This window comes from Drosophila subpulchrella, chromosome 2R, assembly GCF_014743375.2.
Source record: "Drosophila subpulchrella strain 33 F10 #4 breed RU33 chromosome 2R, RU_Dsub_v1.1 Primary Assembly, whole genome shotgun sequence".
Lineage (NCBI taxonomy): Eukaryota > Metazoa > Arthropoda > Insecta > Diptera > Drosophilidae > Drosophila > Drosophila subpulchrella.
Genome location: NC_050611.1, coordinates 9,226,054 through 9,252,731, shown reverse-complemented (window position 1 = coordinate 9,252,731; position 26,678 = coordinate 9,226,054). Strand labels below are relative to the sequence as shown.

The window sequence follows — 26,678 nt, the reverse complement described above, 5'->3', positions numbered from 1 at the left end:
TTCTTCATAAGTCGTTTTCCATGTTCCTTGTCCGCATGAAAAACATTTACAGCTTAATCCAAATAAACACACAAGCTGGCAGCCTGGTAGGAAAATGAAATTTGAAAAAAATATTAGACAAGCAGATGCATACGTATAGTGCGTTTGCATTCGTGGGGCTTAAACTAGTTTTTGCCTCTTAGATTTTTTTGCGCCGGGCGTCCGAGAGCCATTGAAAAGGATGTTCAGGGGCTTAAATACTCGGTTAGAGGAGGCTGGCCTGCGAAATGCGAGATGAACCGGCTTTGCGGCTTGTTGCAGGTTGTAGGTGGTAGGTGGTAGGTTGCCATGTGCCATTTGACGCACTTCGCCGTTGGGGGAGTGGGCTGTGGTTAAGTGGGCGGGTCTTGGCCCGCTGAGCACCGACAACTGTACAAACATGGCGAATAGAACCAACTGGCAATCCATGTTGGGACCCCACTTCGGCACCCAAAAGGTTTATCATCATGCCAGATATGTTAGCGTGCTCAAGGCCTTCCAGCACTCTCAAGAACCCATGTTGGCTCAACAATAGCAAAGACTTTCAAAGCACACAATTCTTGGATTTAAATCACAACGTGCTGAGGATGGATTTTGGTTTAGCTTTGCTAAAAGGTTTCCCCTTTACTCAATTATTCTTGAAATAAGGAAATGGAAATTTTCACAAACCAAGAAAAACCTTGAAAAGTGGACAATTTTAAATGAGTCTGATTGCTAATTACGCCTTTCATTTAAAGTATGAAATGTAAGTTGTCTGTATTGTATGAATCAAATTTTTAACTAATTTAACCTGAGAATATAAATGTTGTTTTCCTTATTACAATCTATTTTATTTTTTAATTTATTTTTTGCCTTTATATACTTAAGATGCCTTGTTACTTTAGTCTTCAAAACCTATAGCCATATGATACTTTCTAAAATGTTTTCTAGCTGACTGGATTAATTTAAAAAAGTAGTGGCAAAAATTAAACTAATCTAATCTGAACTAATTTTTAATCTACAAATACATTTTGAGGATTTATTTATCATTCCTAAGTTATGATGATTTATTTATTTATACTGCTATGGGCCTTCAGTTCCTTATTTTCTATATGTCAGGTTTCATAGAAAGCTCAAAGAACTATTAAAAAATCTTGACATATTTATAAAAAGGTTTATTTTTAAATAAAACTTGCAATAGTTAAGATCCCTGGTTAAAGGTCTAATTGAAAATGGAACAAAATCTACTCATTTCACTTTTTTAGTTCCTACCATTTCGTTTTTGATTTAAGAACATTCAGCTCAAAGTAAGAACATTTGTACTTACACGGTTTTTAAGAACGAATGTTCTCAATTCAAGCACAATGTACTTGGTTTTTTCTCTCTGTGTATAAACTAATACTACTTAGTTACTAAAATAAATAATAAACCTAAGTGACAGCTGAACAAAAGCCACTAGATAATAAGTCGAAATAGGAACTTGCAGACTATGGGTGCTTTGAAACTCTGCTTAATATCAATTTGAACTTGTTAAATGCCTGTAAAACCTGCAGAAGCAGCCAGATTTATGATGGGCCGCCAAGTCCATTTGAATACACTCATATGCATAATCTCGGATTTGAGTTCGACCGAACAGAGCAGCACAGTCAAGGTCAATAGCGGTGGCCAAGTCAGCATTTGACATTTCGTTTTTTGTTAACACAATAAAGAGCCGTCATAATTGAATCACAGTAGCAACACCAGCAGCAGCAACAGCAACATCTACGGCAGCAACAAGTGCGGCGGCAACAAGTGCAATTTATTGACCGCCGAACTGAACTTGAAATTGTTGTGCAAGGCAATCAAAGGGGCCGGATGTCCGTGTATTTGGGCCAAGCGAGAAATGGCCAATTAAATGGGGAACTACAAGACCAGAAACAGAAACCCAATCAATTTAGCCTGCCCAATTAGGGTGACCTTTGTTTGGGGATGCACTTGCAACCCGAATGCCCCCATATTTGCATTCGGTTGGCCCCAAACAAACGTCTACAATCTAAGATAATGTGTGTGTGGAAACGGGTTTATGGCACTTGGCCAGGCCGAGATCCATTATGATGGAAATTAGCCTCATAATCGTAATAGTGGGTTTCGGGTTCAAGTCTGCTGCTTATGGCTGTGAGCCAAATTGAAAACAATTAAGACTATTTAAATCAATTGAATGCTGATGTATCGATGTCACCGGATGGCCTGAACTTGAAAAATTACCATTTAATTCGCCAGCTCAATGCGTTTTGTTTTTTCTTCGTTGCCCATTATTAATACGATTTTAATGGCTCCAGATTGCGAACCAATAACCGATCCTAACCCGATTATCCGAATGCTAATGGTAGTGGATAGCACGGCGAGTGTTTGCTGGAACTTGTTTCCAATTGAGTTTTAGCTTAATTAGTTGACACGCTCGAAACAAAACAGCCCAACAAAACGATTAAAAAAGAAAGGCTAAGGCCAGTATCAATAAATTATATATTAAGTTCGATCTGCTTTGCTTGGATCAGATCTTCATATCTTAAAATCTGCCTTCGGCGAGACGTTTAAATAAATGGATCAAACAAGCTATAAAAGCGATCATTTGTCAAGCAGTGTGGTTCTTTATCATCAGATATTGATGATATATATTCGCCCGATCCGTACCATTCGTTGGAAGTCAAAGCTCTGGGACCTGCGTTGGTTATATTATTTAGCTTTGTTTATTTTTTAAAGATTTGTTTAATATTTTATTTTCGGCCGTCCGTGCTAAACGTGTTTCTGGCCATGTTCTATGCACGAGCTTATCAGTCTTGACTGGTTTATCGCTCCTAACCGCGCCAAGTTCGCTTGAATAATGCCCGAATCTGGCCCGCAGCTAATTCCGGTTCGACGAACCTTTCACTTATTGGAGCTCCGCGAATTCCACAGGTCCACAGTTCCACAAACTGTTAAATAATCGAGTTGACGTGCCTCGGGTGATTTGATCTATTGTCGTCATTTATGGTTGTTTGAGAAAATTATTTTATAGTTGCACCCGAATTAGGTGAAACTTTAAAGATATGGTGTGGGAAATTATGGGTTTATTTTTGGAGTACTATTTTTATAATTGATTTTTTATTACCTTAATAAGGAATGATCACAAGGACCGCGAATTCTTTAGACGCAGACGAAACTACATTTACCAAAAATGTAAAGTACAGAAAAACGGCAATAAATATAAGTTGATGAACAATTATTTTTAAAGTTAAAGTAATAAGATATTATAGTTACCTAAAAATATTATAAATATCAGCTAGGTATATCAAATTTCCTGTTAAAAATGTATTTATTTTTACCAAGTATCCTATACCCCTTTGATTCGCACAAAAACGCACACTTAAAAAGGGAATCTGGTATTTATCTCTCCACAAATGTGTGTACACAAGCCTTAACCCCTTGGTGCCCTGAAGCCATAGCCCCTGGCTGTTCATGAACACATTTTGGCCAACCGCAATTAGTAATTGTGGCTAAGCCGGGGTCTCGACTTGCTATGAACAGCCCAAACCGCATAATGAAATCGGAATATTTATTTGCCTACTTTATTAATGTCTGCTCTTGGTTTCCAATATTATATTTATTGAAAATGTGTGGTGTGTGTTTGTCAATGACCGCATTCATTCATTAATAATTTAAGTCGGTTGCCTCATTAATTTCGCCAAAGTTGAACCTATAGCAACACCCACAATTGTTGTAAGCCATTTGGTATTTCTCCTCTATTTATAGACATCATAATTGTGAGAGATGCGCGCAACTGTGTCGCAATATACATATATGTAAACAAGCCAACATATATGTAATATGATTAATTATCGTTTCGGGATGGAACATTTTGAGCACCACTTAACAGTTTTCATTGCAAACATTCGGGGTGATAATTGAAATGTATGTATAGTATTTTCAATGCATCTGATTTGCAGTAACGCCCCTTGCAGACATGCCCATATACCATATAAAAATTCAAATATTCACAAAAGAGGAGAGGCGCTCATCACATTAAGTATTATCTAATTTCAGCTTCGTTTGGGGCGTTTGTTTGGGGTTTTTTATGCATGATTTTATATATGTTTTATGTGTGTTTTCTCATCCAATCAACTGGTTTGGCATCTCTAAATTTGGTGAAACAAACTCGTTATGAGCTTTCGATGACGCTTAGTCAGGCAATTAATGCACAAATCCTAGTGGGAGTCTCGGTGAAAAGAATTCTGTACCGAACTAGAAGAATGAATCAATTGGCAGCCAATATGGGAATGTCTGCGGTATTTATAAGCCAATGGAGCTAATGAATTGCTTCCACCTGTCAATATTTTGGACACACCGCAGACCAAAAGAAGGAAATTCGTTGTGACAGGAATTTCTATTTATGATTAGCCAAAAAACCAAAAAGCCAAAACCAAAACGAACCAAAAAACCAATTAAAGGCTTCACCTTAAATTAAATCATCTAGCGGTTGATTTTCCTGGTTCAAGTGGTTGGTGAAGTGCAGCTTCCCGAATTGCGAAATTTAATTAACATCGAAGTGTAATTTGTAAATAAATGCGGCGCAATTTCAATTTATTTGCCATTGAAATTGCTGAAATTAAGTGTTTGTTGAGCCGAATACTTTGCAATTAGGAGTGCGAAGAGATTTCGAGGGCTGATAACGGAGTTTTCCTTTCAGCGAGAGGGGTACGTTAACTTTTTAGGGGGGCTTGCATTTTAGATATGCTTTAGATATAATATTTTATTGATATAACATTTAACTTCAATAGCATTTTTAAACTTTGAAGATTTTTTCTTTCTTTGAATTAATTTATCTAGATGTTTTTTTATTATTTATTGTAAGAAAAGTCAGTACTAAAAATATTAAATTAAAATAATTTTGAATAGGTGCAATAAAATTAAATACCAAGAAAGGTTTAAAATATAAATGTAAATTTAATACAAGATTTTATAATTTGTAAGAACATTTTTGAATACAATATAACACAATTCAATAAATATACAATAATTTTTAAATTTTTAAATTAAGGAACCTAACTATTTTAACTGATTATTATCCTGATTGTAGAGTACTTAATTACCCACAGTTTGCATTGTAAAACTTTTTTGCTGTCCTGATTTTAACGAGAGTCATTAAAAACCAGGACAATGTGAAACGAAAAAAAGGCTATATCAGTTTTTGGCGGCTGGGTTTTCTGTTCTATTTGCTGTAAATCCTTATCTAATTTATGCAAATTCCGTATCGGTTTAATGACACAACCAGCGGCGATTCGCGCACGATTTGTGGCGACTAATTTGTTTAATTGTAATTAGCTGTAATTGGTTTATGTTAATCGCCTCACCTCACACAGACTGCAATCGCGGATAAAGTACGTCCCTTGGCCAGATGTATCTGCTGTTGTTGCTGTTGCTTTCGGCCGAGTTGCATAAATGTTTAACGGCTAAAAGGCGCGCACACACATGAATATAGAAATTGGTTAGCAACAATTGCATTAATGGGTTTTAATTGCCGAAAACGCACACAGAGAGGCCGAAACTTGACTGCAAACTTGTTCGAAAAAAGTCAAATGGTCAAGCGCTGCCCGGCAGAGTTGATAAAAAATGTTTTCGTAAAATGCCGCCAGTGAGTTTTTCTCTAAATTTCATTTAATTTTATTTTTTCATTTTTTATATCTCGTGGGGATAAACACCGAAGAAGAAGCCACTCAAATATTGCAGCAGCGGGCCAGAAGATGAGCAAAGCGCACGCCAAAAGTCCGACTTATGCAATTTCTTTTTGTTTATTTCCAATTTCTGCCTGGGCACCCTCTTTGGTTTCTTTCCTCACTTTTCTCCGCTATTGTTGTCGAATGCACATTTATTTTTTACACACATATATTTTTGCGCTGTTTTTTCGCTCTCAAAACGCTTTTGTTTCGCCTGTTTCAATGCGAAAATTGTGTCAGAATAGCAAAACTGTAGTGTTTTTTTTGGCTGCTGCGGCACTTGTTAATTCGAGGGCCCCCTGCATTCGCACGGAGTCTGCGCAGCGGCAACCTGCGACAACCCAGCGACAACATGCAATGTGCAGCGACAACCAACAACCAACGAACAACCAACAACCGACAACCAACAACCGACAACCAAGCCAACAACCGACGCGAACGACTGGCTGAAAGAAACTAAACTGATCGGTGCGAAGACAAGGCGAAGAGTTTGCCTCAGTCGGTCAGTCGGTTGCTTCTTGTTTTTGTTGTGCGACTACGACTATACGGGGTTATGGCTGCGATCACGATAAACGGTATTCGGGGACCATCCATAGGTTACATACTTTTGGGCCGAAGAAGATATATGGATTTAGTCTTACAACATTTTGTCTTTTATTAGTGTGACTAATTTGCCCGACCACTGCTGTTCTACGCTGTACGTGTGCCGGCAGAGGCTGGGCAAAACAATTCCCTATGCCCCCTGAATGGTACGCTGCCGACCGCTTATTTAATAGTTTAACAAGAGATTTAAAATATGAGTTAATAAATAATAATAATTGTAATATCAATTGATTAAAAAGTGTTTTGATTGTATCACAAAAATTATTTCTTTAAGCTATAAATACTTAAATACAAAGTGTCACTTTCCAATCTTAACTAATTTACGTGATTTAAAATAATTCTTGTTAAAGAATGTAGAATAAAAATCGAAAACTTTAAAATGCTTTATTTAATACATCTGTATTATTTTTGCTTTTAACCCTGTTGAATGAGAGAATTTAATAAAAAAACAAAATATACTTTTTTGATCCCCAAAAAGATCGGCTTTGAAATATATCGAATAAAGCCAGTCAAAGAAGGCAAACAATAATATTAATTTATGTTATAATGAAAATTTTGCGGCAGAAAAATTCGATTTGTTTATTCTGTTTGCACAGTTTAGCCATTTATCTTAATAGTTCAACAAATAATAAGAGATAAACAAATTTAAAACTACGTTAAAAAAATTAAGGACTGGGTTAAATATTATTTTGGTTTAAAAAAACTAAAACTCAAAAATATACAAATAATTTCAGTTTAAAGAAAACTTAAGTTCATAAATCTTTTTATATTTAAGTTTAAGGATAAACAGCTTTAAGTTTTTTAACATTACTTAAAATTTATCTAACTTTTAATATATAAAAAATATTTTTTGAACTGTTAAGATGTGGATGGTGGATTTTATAATAATAATAATATTTTAAAGAAATATCTTGCCCTTCATAAACCTTAATCATCGCGCCAAGTAATATTAACTCTTTGATAGATTTTTATTCAACATTAAGATCTGTCATATTTGACTTCCGCTCGTAGCCAAATTGCCATTCTTTAAGCCATTCGACTCTTAGATGGCCATTTCAAATTTAAAGAGCGCCCGAAAGCATGCTTCGAATTAATGGCGAAACGTCTCGCCGCTTAACCGCACTCACAGGCGTTTCCATAAAAAAGGCCACCCTGCCATTTGGCCACTCAGTCATTTAGCCATTGACGTCACTGAATTAAGGGCACGGGTGATGGCTCGTTACGGAGGGGGCAGGGGGTTTAGTAGCGCAGCGAGTGCAGCATCCTTTGGGCCAGGACCTCCATCAAAGTGGAAGTAATAGCGCATAAAACAATAACAAACCGAAATGGCCAAGCTCTCGAGTGTGGTTGGGCGAAATTTGTTTCCTTTTCGTCCTGGGGCAGGACAATGATTGAAAAGTCGTATAAGCCGGGAAATGTTGCACGTGCTCATGATTCAATTAGGCCAGCGAAATGTCATTGTCTTTCGCTGGTGACCTTTGGCCGCCGGACACTGGTCACCTGAAGAGGGCTGACGTCTTAGCTTTTTTTTAGCTACTTGAAGATCCTCCAACCTATTAAACATGGAAAATGAATCTTATATTATTATCATACTTTTTTTTTATGGAAAATTGTATATTCAAACAAAAGTTATTAAATGGATATTGTGTCAAAATCAACATGGTATTTACGTACAGGTATATTTTTTACCATTGAACAACGTAAAATAGGTGTTGGAAATTGAAGTTTTTGTTCTATTTTACTTAGAAACAATTTTTGAGTTGATAGAGAGTGAGATAAAGAATTCGACAATATAATGAAATCCAGAAAACCCTATCGAAAATTCTTAAAAAATTATTTAACATGTTGGGATCAAAACGAATATAGTCTCTTTTAATTTTATTTAGTGTATAGAAACAGTAATGGATTTTCCGAAACTCAAAACCCAAACATTTTATACAACAAAATCGAAAACGTACATGATATTTCATTATTTTTATTTATTAGTAGTATTTATTTAGTACTCGGCAATATAATGAAGTCCAGATAATCAAAATTTAAAAAAAAATTATTTTATATGCTTTGATCAAAATGAATATAATTTCTTTTAATTTTTTTTAGTGTATAGAAACTGTAATGGATTTTTCAAAACTCAAGAAATATACTTTTTATGCATCGAAACCGAAAAAGAAAATCTTATGTTATTATTTATTTTAATTTGTAGTATTTATTTAGTATTCTTAGGTAGTATCTAAATTTTTAAATGAGAGTAAACCAGTTAAAATAAAATCTTATTTCCAGGTAAATCCCTTTTAGGATGGCCAAAAGGAAGGACAACACTGCCGTCGAGGGCGAAGGAATTTTGTTTGGCTGCTTGGGGCTCGGTCTTATGTCACCATCGTCTGCGCATGGCTTCCTTGCAGCGGGACGTTAAATATCAAATCCTATTTATTTGCCAATTTTACATTCGAGTGCACAGGCGGCGGTGGCGATGGCAGCAGTGACGTCAGCGCTCCCATAGGCGCCACAGCAGAAGCCAAAAACTATTCACACCAACACACGGCACACTCACACTCAAAAAATGGCAAGAGACAAAAAAACGCATAATTTCATTACCAAAGCTCGGGGTTTGTTTTCAATGATGTCATATGGTCGCTGCAAAAGCCGGAAGTCCAAAAAGAGTCCTTGCCAAGCGCAGGCGCTTTGCGAAATTCTTATTAACTCTCTCTCTTTTTTCTCTAGGTGCATCTCTTAGCAAAGGACATGTGACGTCACGGTTCTCTTTAGGAAAAATGTGTTTTCCTCGAACTGTTTTTCCTTGTTTCTATGTGTGTGGGTCAGCAGCTGTTGTTATGGACGTGTCTTTAGTGGTTCATTTGCCACGATTTTACGTTTATTCTCGAAGCCCCCATTACTGGTCGCCAGGACATCATTGGGATCAATGAACCCACTGAGCTCGGGGCTTGAAATATATTAAATTACCAGCTTTTTGGTTAACATTTTGCAGTAATTTGTGGGGCGAATGCGTGTTTGTATTATATATTTGATTTGCCCGAAAGGCTTTTTCCCCCACCCCAAAAAAACCATCTTCCACATGTAATGTAAGTCAAACAGTGTGCAAATTTTCTTTGTCAATACTCGTTGCCATTTGCCATTTCCATTCCCAATTGCCAATCCCCATTGGCCATTAGTGCCAGGATAACAGGGGGCGAAAGCCAGGCAAACAAACAAATTCCGAGTTAAACAAGCAAGGATATCCCCCTTGAAGTCTGCAGATACGATTGACATTGACGCAGAAGTAAAATAAATCAAAACACACAGGAAAATTCCTGTAAAATGTCAAGCGGGCTTGGGAAATGCTCCATTTGCCATCGCCATCGCCAGCATGAAAAGTTCTTCCTGTTTTTGGCCAAGTCAAAGAAGAAGCGTAAGCCAGGACATAACCGAACCGAATCGTTGCCTGCATAACAAATTTATCGCCGGAAGTGATTTTCACTGAAATCCAATCAATAAAAAATTATGCTGCTGCTAAAAATAAAGGGAGAAATTGGGTGGTGGGCTCTACCAATTTCGGGCACAGCTTGATGGCGACCGCCTGAAAGTAGGCAACGATAAAATGGCAACGCTTTTGCATGCCCATCTCGCTGATTGCCAGTGTGTGTATGTATGAGTGTATATCTGTGTGTGTGCGAAACAGGACTCTGGACTCCCTGCAGAAAAAAAAACCCAGTTCGAGTTTTTGGGGGCAATCTGCTGTAAAGCGCAGAAAGATTGACGCGAATTTTTATGCGTAGATCCGGAGCAATCGAAGGCAGTACATAAGCAATTTTCGCAGCAAATTCCGGCTTAATCTATGCTTCATATGGTTCGCATTACGCTTCACAAGGACTTTTATGATGGAATCGGCAGGCCAAACATAAAATAATTGATTTTCTTTCATTTTTCAGTGCCATATTTAGGCACTTGCTTGGAATGTTATATTTTGGGCTGTATATTAAGAGTTTTGGGAGAATTTGAGATCCTTATGAGTTTCAATTTTAATTCTCTGGTATGCTGAAATATATATTTTGAAAATATATACTATGAATATATACTATAAAATACGAATGAAATATATACGTATACTTTGAAAATATATCTCTTTAACATTCGTTCATATGATAGTCCTAGTTTTGTAAAATATGCAAACAATCATAAAAATATAAAAAACAAAATAATTTTTTTTGATTTTAAATATTTAAAGTGGTCCAAAGTTTTCATATTCAACTGAACTATTATTATTATTTTCATCCATTGCCGGTTTTCTTAATATTACATTTTGAAATATTAAATTTAAAAATAACACCTTAATTAAGGATCTTAATGTTCGACTTTCATACCATACGAAACATTTAAAGTAAATATGACTAACATGATATCTAGTATTTTATAGCACATATTTATACTTATTATGCCATATTTTCTTTATCAGTGTAAGTGTAATGTAAGCTTATTACATTTTAAATGTTCTTAATTTCAGAAACAGCGAAATGCTGATTCCTTTTTGCAGTAATTAAACTTCAACACTGAGCTCCCAGAAATAGATACCCGAAAACCCGGCATAACTGCAAAATAATTAAACATAGCCGAGAATAAAGTTTTGTAATTTGAAAATGCCAAAACTTTTGCCCAAAGTCTAGAGCGCTGCTTATCGAGTGGACCAGAAAAGGTACATAAACATATCCCCAGACAAAACTTTGCTTGTAAGCATTTATTTATATTAAATTCCCCCGGGGGGGGAGGGCAAACTCGACGGGGTTCTTAAGTTATGCGCCATTCTAAGATAGCATATTTTTTGAGATAAATCAACAGAGAGCCCAGATGCAAAGGGAACACAACAATCACAAAAGAACATCTGAACAACCGAGCTGAGAGGCAAAAAGCAGTGAACGAGAGAAAAGTGTAAATAAACAAGAAGAGCAGCAAATGGCCAGCTAAAATCTGGCCAAGAACAAAAGGTTATTTGGTAATTTATGGCCACAAGTTGCAAAAACACACAAGTCCATTAGGTATATCTATAAATATATATTTACTATATCAACTTATACACGTGCAACTGGCTAAATTTACTGCCATGTGACGTCACAAGACTCGAGGGCTGCTGATAAGAAAATTGCAATGCTTGGCGCCCTCTAAAATCAGTTAAGAGAGCCACTCAGCTGGCTGAAGAGTCAGGCAGAAGAGAGAGCGCCACTGATAACAGGGAGAAAGCTGGAGAAAGTTGAAAAAGAGAGGAGAAGAGAGAGCGGTCCGCAGCTATAAAAGAAAACGCCAGAGGCCGCAGCCCTCACTTCGTTAGTGGACGTGCCGGCGATCGCATCAAGCGAGGAAAAGCTCCCCCGAAAATTTCAGTTCATAAGAAAAGCCCCCCAAAAAACAAACCATATATTTTTGTAGTAAACATAAAAATAAAAAAAAATTAAACCATAAAAAATCATTGAAAAAAAAAACCAGCGAAGGAAACAAGAAAATGTTTCATCTTTGCATTGAGGCAGAGATATAAAGATACAAAGATACAAGGATAGCTGGCCAAATGACATCAAAGTGAATGTAAACAGAAACTGTTAAACATTTGCCAAGTGCCGTAAATAAGCGTGAATAAATTACAATTACACGCGTCCAACTGCGCAGCAAAATATGCTAGTGAAAAGTGCCACAACAGCAGAAAAAGGAGCCGCTTTTCATCTGAGCAAAGAGGGAGCCCTGCTGTAGTATTCATTAAAGCCACGCCAAGGGAAAATTCAGGAAAACCTGGAAAACCAGCAGCAGCAGCAGCAGCGGGAAAAGGTGAGCCAAGGTGTTTGTGTGTCTACGTGCCCTCAAATTAACCAAAAAGGCTGCGAGCAGTGGAGTCCCGAATATGTAAATTCACAGACACCTTTCGGGTTGGTCGGTATGGGGAAAATTCATTCCATCAGTGAAAAGAGCAGCAATCAGCGGGGAAAATGCCTGGCCAGCAGGAATGATGACATAAAGAAACGGTAGCCGAAAATGTAAATAAATAATGGCCAGCGGCACACTTAATATTTCCCGGGTGCCAGTGCATCCATGTTAAGCATCCCAAAGTGCAATTACCAAATGGTCCCGAACTCGTATACCGCACCCCCCCCCCCCCATTTTCGAGTACATATATAACCATGTTCGATTATGACCCCGTTGACAGCCAAATGTTTTCCCACATATTTCCGCGAAACTCGCAGAAACCAGAGGGTTTCCTTGGCAGACCAAAATTGCGTGCAGAGAGAAAAGAAAAACACACAAAGTTGTCAAAAAGTTTCGGGAATTTCAAATTCAAATGTCAATACAACTTTTGGAATTTACAAATTGTATTAAATTCTTGGTAGGATGCTTTCAAGATGCTTTCAACTCAATTTAAGGCGAAAAACAAATGGTATTTATATGAATGTAGACAAAAAAGGTTCTTCAAAAGTCAATCCACCCTTAAAATATATTTCGGCGCTTTTATGTAATGTTTTGAAATGTTTTTGTTACTCATTTAAAACAAAAAAATGTATAATATTAGGTGTCTAAAAGTATGCAGAAAATAAAAAATTACCGACGTTATGAATGAATTCAATGTACTTCTGTTTTTAAAATATAATGTTGCATACTTTTAGACACCTAAAATTGCTTTTACAAATGTTTTACAAAACCACAGTGATTTTTGCGACAAATCCTATATTATATTATAAATATAAATTGGATAAAAAGAAATTTTCCACTTTCCTTGACTGGTTAAAAAATTTGTATTAGTAAGAAAATTAATAATGATTTTAAGAAACATTTTTTGATCAACCAAGTATCACTGGAAATCCCAGATCTTATAAAGTTTGTTTCATTTTCTCTCTCTGCAGCCAACATTTATCGCTCAGAGGCCATAATTTGCGTGGCGCTGACTATTCGATTTGATTTCCCTTTTCATTAGCTTTTCACTGCTAGAAGGAAAAACTACTTTCCAATTAAACGCGCTTGGCGCTATTTCGTGGAAATTTAGATTGCGTATTTTGGCTTTTTGTCCAGGCAGATGCCCATTCCAGTTCGATTAATGATTGGTTCATGCCGAGACCAAAATACGTTTTATTTCGCTCAAAACGGTTTCGATTTGTTTTAGTTTATAGGCCATATTAGCTGCTTTGATAGCCAATGGCAGAGCTTTTAATGGGCTTACATTTAAATAAAGGTTTTGGGGGTGTGGAAAATTAACGGACTGCTTAACTTATGCTTGGCATTTCCATCATACCTGCATATTTATATGATTTTTTCCTTTTTTTCATCGCTACCCATCAGAGCGTTAGTCAATTTCCATAATTAAAAGTGTCAAGCAATTTGCTCAACGTCCGGGAAAAGGCAGCTGTAGACGGGGAAAATCGGGTAACATCCGTGACATGGGAAAAAGGAGCAGACAGTTGCCAGCAGGCTGGCGGGCGACATGTCCTGCAATTTGTTTCTGATTCAATTACTTTTGCCCATTCATTTTTCGCCCCCCCACCCATTTCCTTTTACTCTCACCTGGCGCCCATGTGCATAATTTGATTTTGCAGCCCAAAGTAAACAAATTGAAGGGCGTATGCTTGATTTTTTTTTCCAAAGTTTGTTCTTTTCCATTTACATTACTTCACTACATTTAACTAGATCTCCCGTGTGTTCTAGCCATAGACAATTTGTCGCGTTTGCCACTGCTATTTAACTGATGGTTTTATCTGCACCCCTGTCCGTTGTCGTTCTAATTTGCGATAAACTGACACAAGATTGCAGCTACTTTATTCAAATTATGTGATAAGCCGCAGCGTCGCACAGCCAGAAAAGCAAACAAAATGGCAAAAATAGCACGAAGCTCGGCACAGAAATGTGACACAGGCCCCAAGTATCCCAAAAATCCGAGTGCCCACACCCAGTCCTTACTTCTTTTTTTTTCTGTTTTCTGTGTTTTTTTATTATTTATTTTTTGTTGGGAGTGCGCTGCACGCAAATCAGTGAGGCAAGCATTTTGCCCAGGGGCGTGGCGTTCGCATTGAAGTCGCCATCCCGCTTTCCCCTCGCTCATCCCCCAGTTTTCCTCGCCCGCGGTGAGATACGCGATACGCAAAGAAGATACGCGGCCCAGCAGATACACTCTTCAACAAAGTTTAGCATAACAATGGCCAAGCGTAGACAATGAGAAATTACTTTTCAAAATTTGTTGTTAAACCAAGTTCACACACACAAAGTTTTTGTGAAGGAATACAATGGCTGGCCTTGAATTTCCATTGCAAATGAAATATATATTGTTCTATATTATCCTGGGTTTTCTATAAGAAGTCAAGGTCATATTTTGTGAACAATATTAAGTTAAACTCTTTGGCATTCTTCGTACACAACGTTTTATAGCCATTAGGTTGGCTGATCAACGTTAAATAAATGAATTTGTTATACTAAAAAAAAAAGAAGACATTTTGATAAGCAGTTCAGGCAAGTGATATTTTCCTAATGCACTAAAAACAAAATATTTTCAACCAATAAAAGAAATACATATCTGTTTTTATATGATAAGTATAATTTTTGTAACTTTAAAGAAATCTTTCTATGCATATACCCTTGCAGTATATGAAACATTTAATACATTTAGTAGATTTTCAAGTTAAAAAAAAATTTGTACTTACATTTTACAAATATTATGTTAGCCAGTGTAATGGCAGCAAGTAAAAAGAGCCATTCGGTTCCCTGTAAATTTCATTCATGTCAGTTTTTTGTTTGGCCAGCGCTGATTAGAGGAGCAACGCTGGCTGATAATTTGCCAAATACTACAGATACAGATATGGCAATGACTACTAACGAGCATTTAATGGCAGCGACTTATCGCCCCGCCAAGTGCGGCTAATCGATGTTTTGACTCTACTATTAAATCGATCCCATCATCCCCATTACGCATACGTCCCGTGGGCCGTGTGCCCGGTGCTAATGAACTTCCTTCAAAGTTGATTAAAGCACCATTCCCCAATTTACCAAGCTCTTTGGGGGTCTCGAGCCGAAATAATTTCAATTTCACACATTGAACAACACACAAATTATTTCAGCAACAAACTTTGATGTCAAAGTTTTGCTTTATTCTGAATGTTTAACATGTGTTCCATGCCATGGGAAATATACATAGCTACAGTCGTGGCAAAAGAAATAGTTTTAGCAACTTGAGATATTTATTTCATTACTAAATTTTAAAAGGTAAGTTTTTGAATTCGCTATAGGTTCCAAACAATCTTTTTCCGCAAAACAAACAACTTAATACTATAAACGCAGATGGCATCTAAGAATTTTTTCCTTTTTTTGATTTTCAGTAGGTAAAAATTATTTCTTTAGTTATATGATTTAGTACAAATTTCTCAAATACACATTATGGGAGTAAAAAAATATATTAAATATAAACGAATATTTAGGTTCAGTAAAATATTTGCCAATATTTACTGAGTAATCCCTGAACCCTTATTAACGTATAACTTAGGCAACATTGTTCCTATTTTTGTAACCCCAACTGTACCTGCATACACCCGCCCATATGTTTCCCATGTACATATATAACTTGGCATTGTTTGCGGTGGTGCAAAGGAGAAAAGTTTTCCTTGCATTGTGCAGACGACTCCATTAGAATGAAAAATGCGCTTAGACGACCGAAACTTCCACATCGCCTGGATATTAAGATAAATTTATTACGGACCAAATAGAAACTACGGAAGAAACTTGAAAGACACAATCACTGGGACTAGGACTTGGCCAAGAAGGCACTGTGTAAACAAGCCAAGTCTTAGTACTATTTGTTGGCCAAGTTGGGTGGCTTGATTAAAAGTAAACTCGTTGAATTAATTATATAATTCGCTTGGTCCAACACAATTAACACTTTGTGGTGTAGTTAAATATTAAATAACAAAGAGATTGAAGACTAAGAACAATAGATTTACGGCACAAACATGGAGTGTTTGCTTTTACTTTATCTGATGTTTGCCCCGAAGATTTTCTCACAACTTCCGCTGACTTTTTGTGTTTGCTAATTTCCTTGCAGCATGCACTAAACTCGAGGAGGAGCTAACCCATCTCCCGTCTCTTTCCGGCTCGCTCCCCTGTCGCCGTCCCTTTCTATTGAAGCGCCACGGAAGAAGCAGCAGAAAGGTATGTAAACACGTATAAATAGTCAAATAATTCGCTTTTAACGGGCTCGTCAAAATGTAAACAGTCCCCAATCCTCGGAGAACATTACTCTCGTATCTCTTATCTTGTAGATGTACACAGGAAAAAAAGTCCTACAAATTTAAATGTATTTCCTAACTGTATATCAAATATATTTCAATGTTGTTCGTAGATAAAAAGAGTTCTTGGATCAGTACGTTTTTGGGCAGTTGTTTTCGCAGCGTATCTGTATCTAAATATGTATCCGTATCTGTCTGGAACCTGGCTGTTAACCCTTGTTCGCCCCTGTTTGCCGGGGGTCCCAAAGGTTATGCCAAACATAAATTATTTGAGCGCGTGTTCAGCAGAATGTTGAATAAATAAGAGTGCGGCCTGTTTGCGCTGTCATAAAATGCAAAAGGCGCCCGCCGAGAGCCGTGTAAATAATTTAATTTCATTTTGTTGCCACTTCTATCTCACAACTATCAGCATAATGATGAATGCTTGGAGATACTTTTACGGCGCATAAAACACTAATAGGAGAGCCATTACAAAAAAAGGCAATAAAAGTTGCGCAAATTATGGTCGTAAAACAATTTATCAAAATATGTGACATTAACTGCCCCATCACATGTCAATCATCGAAGGACATGCTCATTAGGCGTGGCCCAAACGCATATATATACTATGCTATTTTTAGTGCAACAATTATCCGACCCTTGGCATATTGCAAAGCGGAAACGGAAATAGAAATACAGAATGGCAGCGGAAATGACACGGCGGCCATTGTTGAAGACCCTCTAGCTCCGGATGTTAATGAGATGCAAATAAGGCTCATGTGCGAAAACGATTTGACCGACTTGGCATTTGCCAGTCACCATTTACCATTCGCCATTTGGCCATCCACCATTTGCATATGTCCCCGATCCGGATATGCGACTATGCGAATAAGGACTCCAAGCAGGACCTTTGGCATACGAGTATCTGCGCATTACGGCCACAAATACAGCGGCATTTGGGGGAACACAAAGTGACGGCAATATGTGATAATGGCGTCTGACAGCCCCGACGAGAGTGTGTGAGTGAGTGGAGCTTCGTTCTTTGTGAGTAGAGTCCTGTTAAGGCGGCCCACAGGGACGCTCCTAATCCAAAGTCCGTTTCGGGATGTGCCATTCAGGGTTAACGTGCTGTAAAAAATCGTCCTGCAATCGGGGCTGTATGTGCCAAAATGGGCACAAAACGTAATATCCTTACGAAATTGGCGACAAAACGCGTCAGCACAACAAAAGGGTTTCATAGGAATATTATGTAAAAAGAAAACATATTACAATTTTTACTTGATTCCGATTATCAATGCAAAGAGCTAGATGGGATTTTATTATTTCATTTATTTTATCAGGTGTAACTTTTTAAATAGATAAAATACGCGACTTAAAAAATAATATTAAAACAAGGAAGAACGCTATACGAGAGGTATTAATGATTATTAATTAGAACAATACATTTCAGTTAAAATTTTTATTTTAGAGGGCGGCTTCTGGGCGTTAGAGGGGGCGTGGCACTCTGACAAAACAAACCTGCACTGCGCAGGAATCCCTAGAATCTGCTTGCTCAATCCCAGTATTGCAGCTTTTATTCTATGAGAAAATAGAATCTTAAACTTTAAAATGAAAACAGCACTTTTTATTGACAATAGTTTCCTATATCTTATTATAATGTTTAATTATTAAGAATCAATTAAATATTTTATTTAAAGAGTTAGTTTTGAGTTGAAATAATACTCCAACTTATATTAATTTCTTTTTAAACTTGTTGTATTATTTGCCTATCTTTTTTCCGCATTGAGGTCTTTCCTGATATCCTGACAGCTATCGGTTCCCCGGGATCACCCACATAGATTACTTCCCGTGGCATTCGCATTTAGCCTGTCAAATGTGCCAGTCAAAGTTGCCGCCGCCTTTGCATTCTTTTTTTATCAGTCGACTTGCCTTTGTCTTTGGCAACGCGTGGCACTCCAATTAAGCGACAAAATGCCTTCAATATTTTGTCATGTCTTTGATTTATACGAGTTTCGAGTGCTCGAGTTCTCGAAATTTGTAACATGTGTCGGGCATTCCATCTCAATATTGGCCAACTGTCGCCGGTGGCAACGCGGGGAAATAAACCCAACCTACTTTTCCGAATCCCGTGGATTGGCTGGTGATGATGACGTATGGGCAGGTACAGTGGGTGCATTGTGCAATCGCCGGGAACCCTTAATTGACACACATGAATGACGAGTACGGTATTTTTTCAGCTTGCCAAATTGTTGAGGTGAAGCACAATCAATTTTTCATCTATCCCTGGCTCTGACCAAAACAAATACACACACTCGCTTTGGCCGTTGAATGTCAATAAACCGCACACACTCACACACACACACACTGGCAGTGAGTATCTGTGAGCTAAACAATAACAATAACAGGGCAGAGACAAATCCGTTACTCGCAACGCCGTCGACGTCAACATTTCAATGGCCATTTTCGCTGCGGTCCAAAGGGGCTCTGACGTCAGAGGCCGACCGAGTGGTGAGTGCTATATGTTGTACGCTGCACTGAGAAAATAAACACTTGGAAAGGGAAAAATACTATTTATATACTTAGTTTATGTATTGTATCACTAGTAAATAAGCCAGCTAAACCAACTTTTTTCTTACTTCAGATTTGAGTTTGAAGTTGACCTTACTTTTATTTTAAAACAAGGAAAAAATATTTATTAGCATTAGATTTGAGTTGGAACATTATTAAAAAGACAGTTCGATATATATCTGATATATTTGATAACAAGTTTTAAGGATTGATTTGATTCGGAATTTTAAGTTGATTTAAATAATACAAATGCATATATGGCTTTAAAAAATTGTATCATTTAAGATTAATAAAGATTATTACAAGCAATCTTATAATAATATAATCTTATATGATAATGATAAAATTTACTTAGAAATTATTAAAGCACAAGTGTATCCTTTTATAATGTCTATTATAATTATGACTGCAGTACCAATTCATTAAATTGATTACATTCTGGCAGTTGATGTTTCGATAGATTAGCTTATAAATATATTCATAAATTTATATTCACTTCTGGTGTGATATAACTTTCAATCCATAATATTTTTCCATTTACGTTGACGATTTTCTTAATTTTTATAAAATAATCTTAAGCAAGTGGAGTTTTTAATGAGGCATTCTTTCTTCTTAGGAAGATTTATATACATATTTATTTTTTCACAATTTGCTAAGCTATGTAGAATTTCTCCCCCTGTATTCACTCGGTTACGAGATACCACACAGATTTATATTCCCTATCCATGTGCGTTTGTAATCTGGGGCAGCCAAAAAGCGTTTGCTATTTTAGGTTGTGTGTTGTAAGTGCGGGCATTGCTGCAGGCCAAAACGAATCCGAATCCGAGTCGGAATCGATTTGGCCACTGGCCACTGGTCCAGGAAATACTGCTATTTCTCATCTGTCACGCTGACCGGAGGGGCGTGGCCCGGCTTAAATATCTCTAGGAAACGGCAAAAAAAAAATACATGAATGAAGCAAAGAAATCCTGGGAAATTCCGCTTTAAGAAGTCCGACACTCAGCCACTTGATTTCTCGCTCTGTCATGCACTTTGCCCCGCTGGTCGGTACAAATTTTCCACTTTAGTTCATCAAATATTTAACCGCAGGGGAACGGAGCCATGGCATCCGTGTAAACATCCACGAGTTCCGAAAGCCGCTAAAACCGCAACCAAAACAAACTCAAACAAGGCGAGCAAATCTGGAAATCTTTCTAATTGTGGCAATTCAATCAAATCGCTTTCCCTTCCTTTGCGAGCTTTTCGCTTGGCTTTCCGCTAGGATTTCCGTGTTTCGCAATAGAGATGATCACATTAACCAATTTTTTATCTAGATTAACTTTAGAAATTTAAAATAACAAAAGTACATATGGTTCTTTCCTAACTTCATGTTAAGTCTGTTCTGTATAAATGGAGCTAAATGATTATTATCCAAAAATAGGATTGATTTTAATATATATTGCTTAACATAAGGGTGTTTTACTAGCTTATTATTGATATATAATTGCTTAAATTATTAAAATATAAATAATATTAGTAGATAAAATCATGTTGATTCAAAGCAATTTATTATATATTAATAAAATCACATTATTACCACATCACATTATTGCCAAGTAAAACTACTATAATTAAAAGAAAGATTGCGTAATTCGTAAATATTTTTGTAAGGTCCAAAACAAATATATATCTAAAATGGAAAAATAAAAGATCTTAACACAAACTTAGGAAAGTTTATTTTATAAAAACTGTATTGGATTTAAGTAAATAAATATATATTAAAAAGATAAAAATATTTTAACACAAACTTAGGGAAGTTTATCTTATAAAAATGTCATTAATCTTTTTAAAGTTTTGATCTATAAAGTGTCATCCCTGCTGGCCCAGCTGCCTCCGTGTTGCCAGGTTGTCAGGTTGCGGAGGCTAGTCGGCCAGGTGCTGCAAATGTGTAAGGTCAGCTATAAGATCATTTCGTATTTTTATACATATGTGCCGAAAGACGCGGCGTCCCTCCATTCAGGCATCGATTTGTTTGTTTGCCTGTCTATTTTTATAGATCGCCGGCATGCACGGCCATTCTCCTCCAGCACGCTTCTGTTTATCGAAGACAAAACAGTTTTTATTGTTTAAGAAATTATATTCAGCAGCACATGGACATGAACACACCTCCCAGTCCCAAGCCCACAGTGCCTCGCGGGAAAATGGGGGCAGGCGCGGTGTGGCGTCATCAATTTCCATTGAAGGCTGTCCGACCGTCGATCAAAGTGAAAATTCAGGGGGGAAATCTCTCCAGAAACACGGACGGAAATGTATTTTAGCACATCTAAACACTGAGGAAAAGTTTGGCATATAAGCATTGAATCCAATTAATTATGTGATGTTTCCAAACGAGCTTACAGTTAAAGCAAAACAAAAAGAACTTCTAATGAAGTAAGAAAGGCGTGACGAAAGCGCTCCAAATAGAAAATTGTATGAAGGTTTCATTTTGAATATGATCCACAAATCTTCAAAGTGCCATAACTTTCTTAGGGATTTCCCGCTTTTTGACGTTCAGTCCAATTATTTCTGTGAACCAATAAACTTCTGAAAAGAGTTAGTATTACAATCTGCGATTCGTTACTACGTGGAATGCCATTCATTTATGCATTCAATGCATGATAAGCATGTCACCGAAATGGGTGGTATTACAATTCGGGATTCGTCACTACGTAGAATGCCCTTCATAACATGATAAACATATCAGCTAAAAATATAGAGAAAATATTTAATTTAGTAGTTCGTTAAGGATTACTTCTTTAAAAAAGGGTTTTGATATTTAACTTACGTATGTTTTATATTGTCATATAAAATCCAATGAAAGTTTAAGTGTGTTAACGTTATTACTTGATTTAATAGAACTAATAATATCTTTGCCAGTTCACAAACTTTAAACTTTCTCCCACCTTTAAACTTTTAGTGCTTCATTACTTTTTTTCGCTATTTGGGATGACATGGCGAAAAGCATGGGAACAAGGTGGTGAATGGGTTCAATTGGGGGCAGGAGGATGGGGTTCTGTTCGGTTATGGTGCCTACGTTTATGGTTATGGCCTGGTGTTGCTGGCAATTTTCGCCAGGGCTTCCTTTTGGCCCGTGGCTGCTGCTCTTTGCAGGCGACTTTGTTGCCGGAGTTATTTTTGGCATAAAACATTTTCAAGCATTAATTACGCATTCACGGCACGTACTTGTCGGTCTTTTGGCGTAAATAAAATTAAAAGTTCTCCCCTTCGCCCTAACACCCCGCTGCTGCCCATTTTCCACCCATCACGCTGGCAATAAAACAAAGTAACATCAACTGTTTAGCCGGCCAATTAACAGCAATTAAATCGCGCAGAAATACAAAGAACGAAATGTCTGCATGGGTCGGTTGGCCCAGTTTAAAGTGAGATGGAAAAGCTGGCTGGGGGAAAACGGGAAAACCATTTTTCATGACCACGGTGCTGGAAAACTGAAAACTGAAAGCAAACAAAGCATTTAATGTTTTTAGAGAAACTAAGCTTTTAAGAAAATATTTACAGTCTCCTTGAAAGCTTAAGATTTTTATATCTTTTACTTTAAGATATATATTAATATATTTAATAAAAATGCCAATGGCTAGCATTTTGAGTTTTTTAAACCAATTGAGTTTTTAAAATATTTTTATAGTCTCCTTGGAAAGCTTAAGATTTTTTAACATGTTATTTAACCTTTTTATACCTACCTTTACCTTTCTTATATTTAATAAAAATGTCTATTTACTGTTTGATGCCAAATTTATTATCCATTTAAACACTATTCTTTGAGCAATAACCCTTCAATAAAATGAAAAAGATTATTGGTTTTTACTTCAAAATTTTGTATTTGATACTGGCATTCAATTTATATCCTTTTAAAACCAACCCCAATGCGATTAAATCCTTTTTCTAATTCAATCAAAGAGTGTATGTTCATCGATTGCCAATTTATGTTGCCAGCTTTTTATTTATTTTCCTCTGCCAACCAATATTTCTATTTCCGATGGCTGCTTTTAATGCTACTTGGCCTGGGGGGCTATTGACATTTTATATCGCTGGAGTGTTTGGTCGAAAGCTTAGAGCAAAATCCACGCGCGAATCTCATTTATATTTAATTTTTTCATTTCCAACCGCTTTGGCGTCATACTTTGTGCACTTGATCCTCGTAAAAACAGGACGTGACATTACATGCCACGCTGACAATGGGTTCGCGACGTTGAGTGGAAACTGCATGGCATCGGATGCAGACAATAAATTTGATTCAATTGCTGTCACAAAAGCGAAGAGCGCTGTGCGGCTGTGTATTGGATACCCATCCCCGATCCCAATCCCCATCCCAATCCCCATCCCCGTCCGAATCCCCTCCAGAAACAGTTGTCATCTTCCTTTGTTGGCACCGCCTCCAGTCGCGCAGCTGATTGTGCATGACCAGCATTTGATAAAGGAGCTATGGATGTAGCTATAGCTATAGCTCTGGAACTATGGACTTTGGAACTATAGAGCCCCGGCCGCAAATACAGCCGTTCAGTACCGAGGCGAAATAACAATGACAGCGAGCTTTTCGCTTTCTCCTTCGCAGTCTTTGTGAAGTCCCTTTCCCCACTTCCGGTTCCCTTTGGTTGACAAGCGGAAGTGTGCAGAAAAGCAAAAAAGACGCGACCAGACGCCATACTTAAAGCGCACTTCCTGTGGTCCGTGGGCAGGGTTGTCTGGTCCAGGGGATTAGAAGAAAGTTTGGGACTTGGAGTCCTAACATTGTAATTCAAACGAGGCTTAAATCAAATATATTAGCTTAAAATACAAACTTAAGATGACAGTCTTTCTGAAAATCTTAATATTTACGAAGCTGTTTCTTTAAACCAAAGTTTCACTAATTCAGTAATTTCCTAAGAACTTAATATTTAGAACTTTAAATACCTAGTGTCAGGATTAATTCGATATTCAATTGTATTATTAGTACCATTAAATATTGTTAAATAGATATATATAGGAAATGGTATTTTGGAAATTTCTTTCCTCGAAAACACTCTTAAAACTATGGCGAGTTAAACCAAAATAAAATTACTCTTAAAAATACTATATCAATTTGTTTAGCAACATAATATGGGGGTGTTAATTAACCTTTTTATAGGAAATTTAGGTATCATTTCTTCTCAATCTTTTACCAATATACAAATGCCACTGTCATATAAAAAAAATAAATATTTTTAAAAGCTTAGACTTATGTAAGTATATTTAAAGTAATAAATAGAAGCCACTTTAAGTTTTTAATAAATAACTAACTTTCTAGGAAAAGGTTAAGACATCAACACTAACCTATGACCCTGCGTTGTATCCACATGTATCTTTCCCCTCGATTGTATCCATGACCGTGTCTGGCCAACAGACATTCGCGGCCAGTTCTGTCAAAGTCAGCGGAAACACAATTGCATTTTTTCCACAGCCACGCCCTCCATCTATCCATAGTTTTAATTGCTCCAGGGCTTCCGCCCCTCCTGCTGCGGTATTTTTGCGTTTTTATCCCCGTAGTTTATTTAGTGCAGCACATGTCCGGTCCCATTTACATCGACCCAGTGCAGTTCGATTCCGCGGGGCCTGCTGTGTGGTGACATTTGCCTCTGGGTTCAGGAGGTACACACACCAAAAAAGAGGAGTTCCTTGCAAAAATTGATAAAAACTGATATAAACAAATGTTGAACAAACATGTATAAACAAATAAATATATTATGTTTATTTATTACATACGGGAAATGTTTTATTTTTTGCGTGTACCACTGACCATTGCTGCCAGCGTGCTAAACTGACGGTTTACAGTGGGTTTTAAGCGTTTAGCGGGTGTGCACACCACTAACCCCCACACACACACACACAAGCGGCATTGTGTGGCACATGCAACATGGTTTTAGCCCTGCAGCTCAGTTCACACATTCCCCAAAAAGTATGCTAACACTTTTGTTTAGAACGACCAGCGAACAGGGGATTACGAGGGGACTTTCCTGCTGGCAAAAACTCGATGATTTGAATTCGAATTTAATAATTCAGTTTACGCATGAATTTTAAAAGATTTATCTTGAAGACTTAATGCTCAAACTCTAAGACTCAGCTTTAGACTGCAGGTAATGGTCAAATGTGGCACATTATATGGTAGAACTCTACTAAGATAAATCAAAAACGGCCATTTAAATAAAAGGATTGTTGAAATTCTATCTCTTAATATGATGCTATATTACTAATGACAGTAAGATATGCAAATGGCTAACTATTCGTTGTTATTTTAAACAAAACATTGCTTTTCTAATACTAGGGACTAATCTTAATCTCAAAAATTAATGTGAAAATCAGAAATCTGTCCTTAGTTTAATTATATTTTATTTTGCACTGGTTTATTTTTGGATAAAATAGAAGTAACATTAAAGTTTGTGTAAATGACCTTCAACATTATTTTGATTAACCCATTAAACTACAACATTATTTTGATTAACCCATTAAACTAGTTTTAACTGAATATGCATTTCTTATATTACTCAGTCGAGAAGCATAATAACGATTTAGCGCACTCAAAAAACGCAATAAATATTCAAGAGTCTGAGCATGTACCCATAAAAAGCGTGTTATGAAAGGCAAATGAGTATTCTCATTTAAGTACATATCTTTTGCATGGCACTCGACCTTTTTAACCCCTGCTTGCCCCCGAAAATGCTGGGATTGCTGCTGACAGGACTCAGGATTCAGGATTTAGGATCCAGGATCCAGATTACCGCCGGCTGCTCTGTGCACTCAACTAAAATAAAATAGAAGCGAGTGAGTTGTGTGCACGGCTCATTGACAATCTTGCAGCGTGTTTTTTCGCTTTTCGCTGGCTGTTTGCATTATTGTCAGGGGAAAACAATGGGTAGAGCTACTGCGAGTGCACGGCCCACGCGACTGATAAACAATAATGTCAATTTCATAAAAGCAAACACTCGTCGCCATTCACATTCAGCGGAGGCAAACATTTTCCGCACCCAAAGCTCTGCTGAATGCGAAGGGGAAGAGCAATCGATTGAAAATATATTCGAATTTATATTCATGCATGGCTTGTGCCGTATTCATGGATTTATTTTTACCGATCAAATCAGGGACGTTAATTAAAGCGCGATTCGTCATGATCCTTTTTTTTTCTGGAGCCCCATTTACACAGGGACATGTATCCCTTTGAATAAATTCATATGTGTATATGCTCGCATTTTAAAGTTAAATTAAGTTTGGGCCTTGCATTTTCCACCGATGCATTTAAATAATTTATTTATGCCTGACATCAATTGATTTACAATTATTTATTTAATACACACTTGTATGCTTGAAAACGACACAATGCTCTCAAATGGATTATGTCACACATTTTCCTCAATTTGCGTTTCATCAATGGTATGTAATTTAACTGGCTAATGAGAACAAATTATTGGGAGAAGTTTTGGATGACCTGATGCTTTCTGTGAATATTTTTATATATTGAGTTATCAGGAATATACAAATGCTTATCAATATCACATAAAAGAAGACGTATAAATCATACATCAAT

At 37.0% G+C, this 26,678-nt stretch overlaps 2 protein-coding genes across 3 annotated transcripts in view; one reads left to right on the top strand and one right to left on the bottom strand.

Moving 5' to 3' along the window:
* LOC119550251 overlaps positions 1-6,163 on the bottom strand; it is a 32,440-nt gene extending 26,277 nt beyond the window's left edge. Inside the window, exon 1 of the mRNA XM_037858826.1 lies at positions 5,364-6,163. The gene's annotated coding sequence lies outside the window, so the exon portion shown is untranslated. The remainder of the gene's footprint in view (positions 1-5,363) is intronic.
* A 5,489-nt stretch (positions 6,164-11,652) lies between these two features.
* The window catches only part of LOC119549209 (diacylglycerol kinase 1), a 56,194-nt gene continuing 41,168 nt past the window's right edge, over positions 11,653-26,678 (top strand). For both annotated transcript variants that reach the window (XM_037857057.1, XM_037857058.1), the window contains exons 1-2: positions 11,653-12,134; positions 16,378-16,484. The gene's annotated coding sequence lies outside the window, so the exon portion shown is untranslated. The remainder of the gene's footprint in view (positions 12,135-16,377; positions 16,485-26,678) is intronic.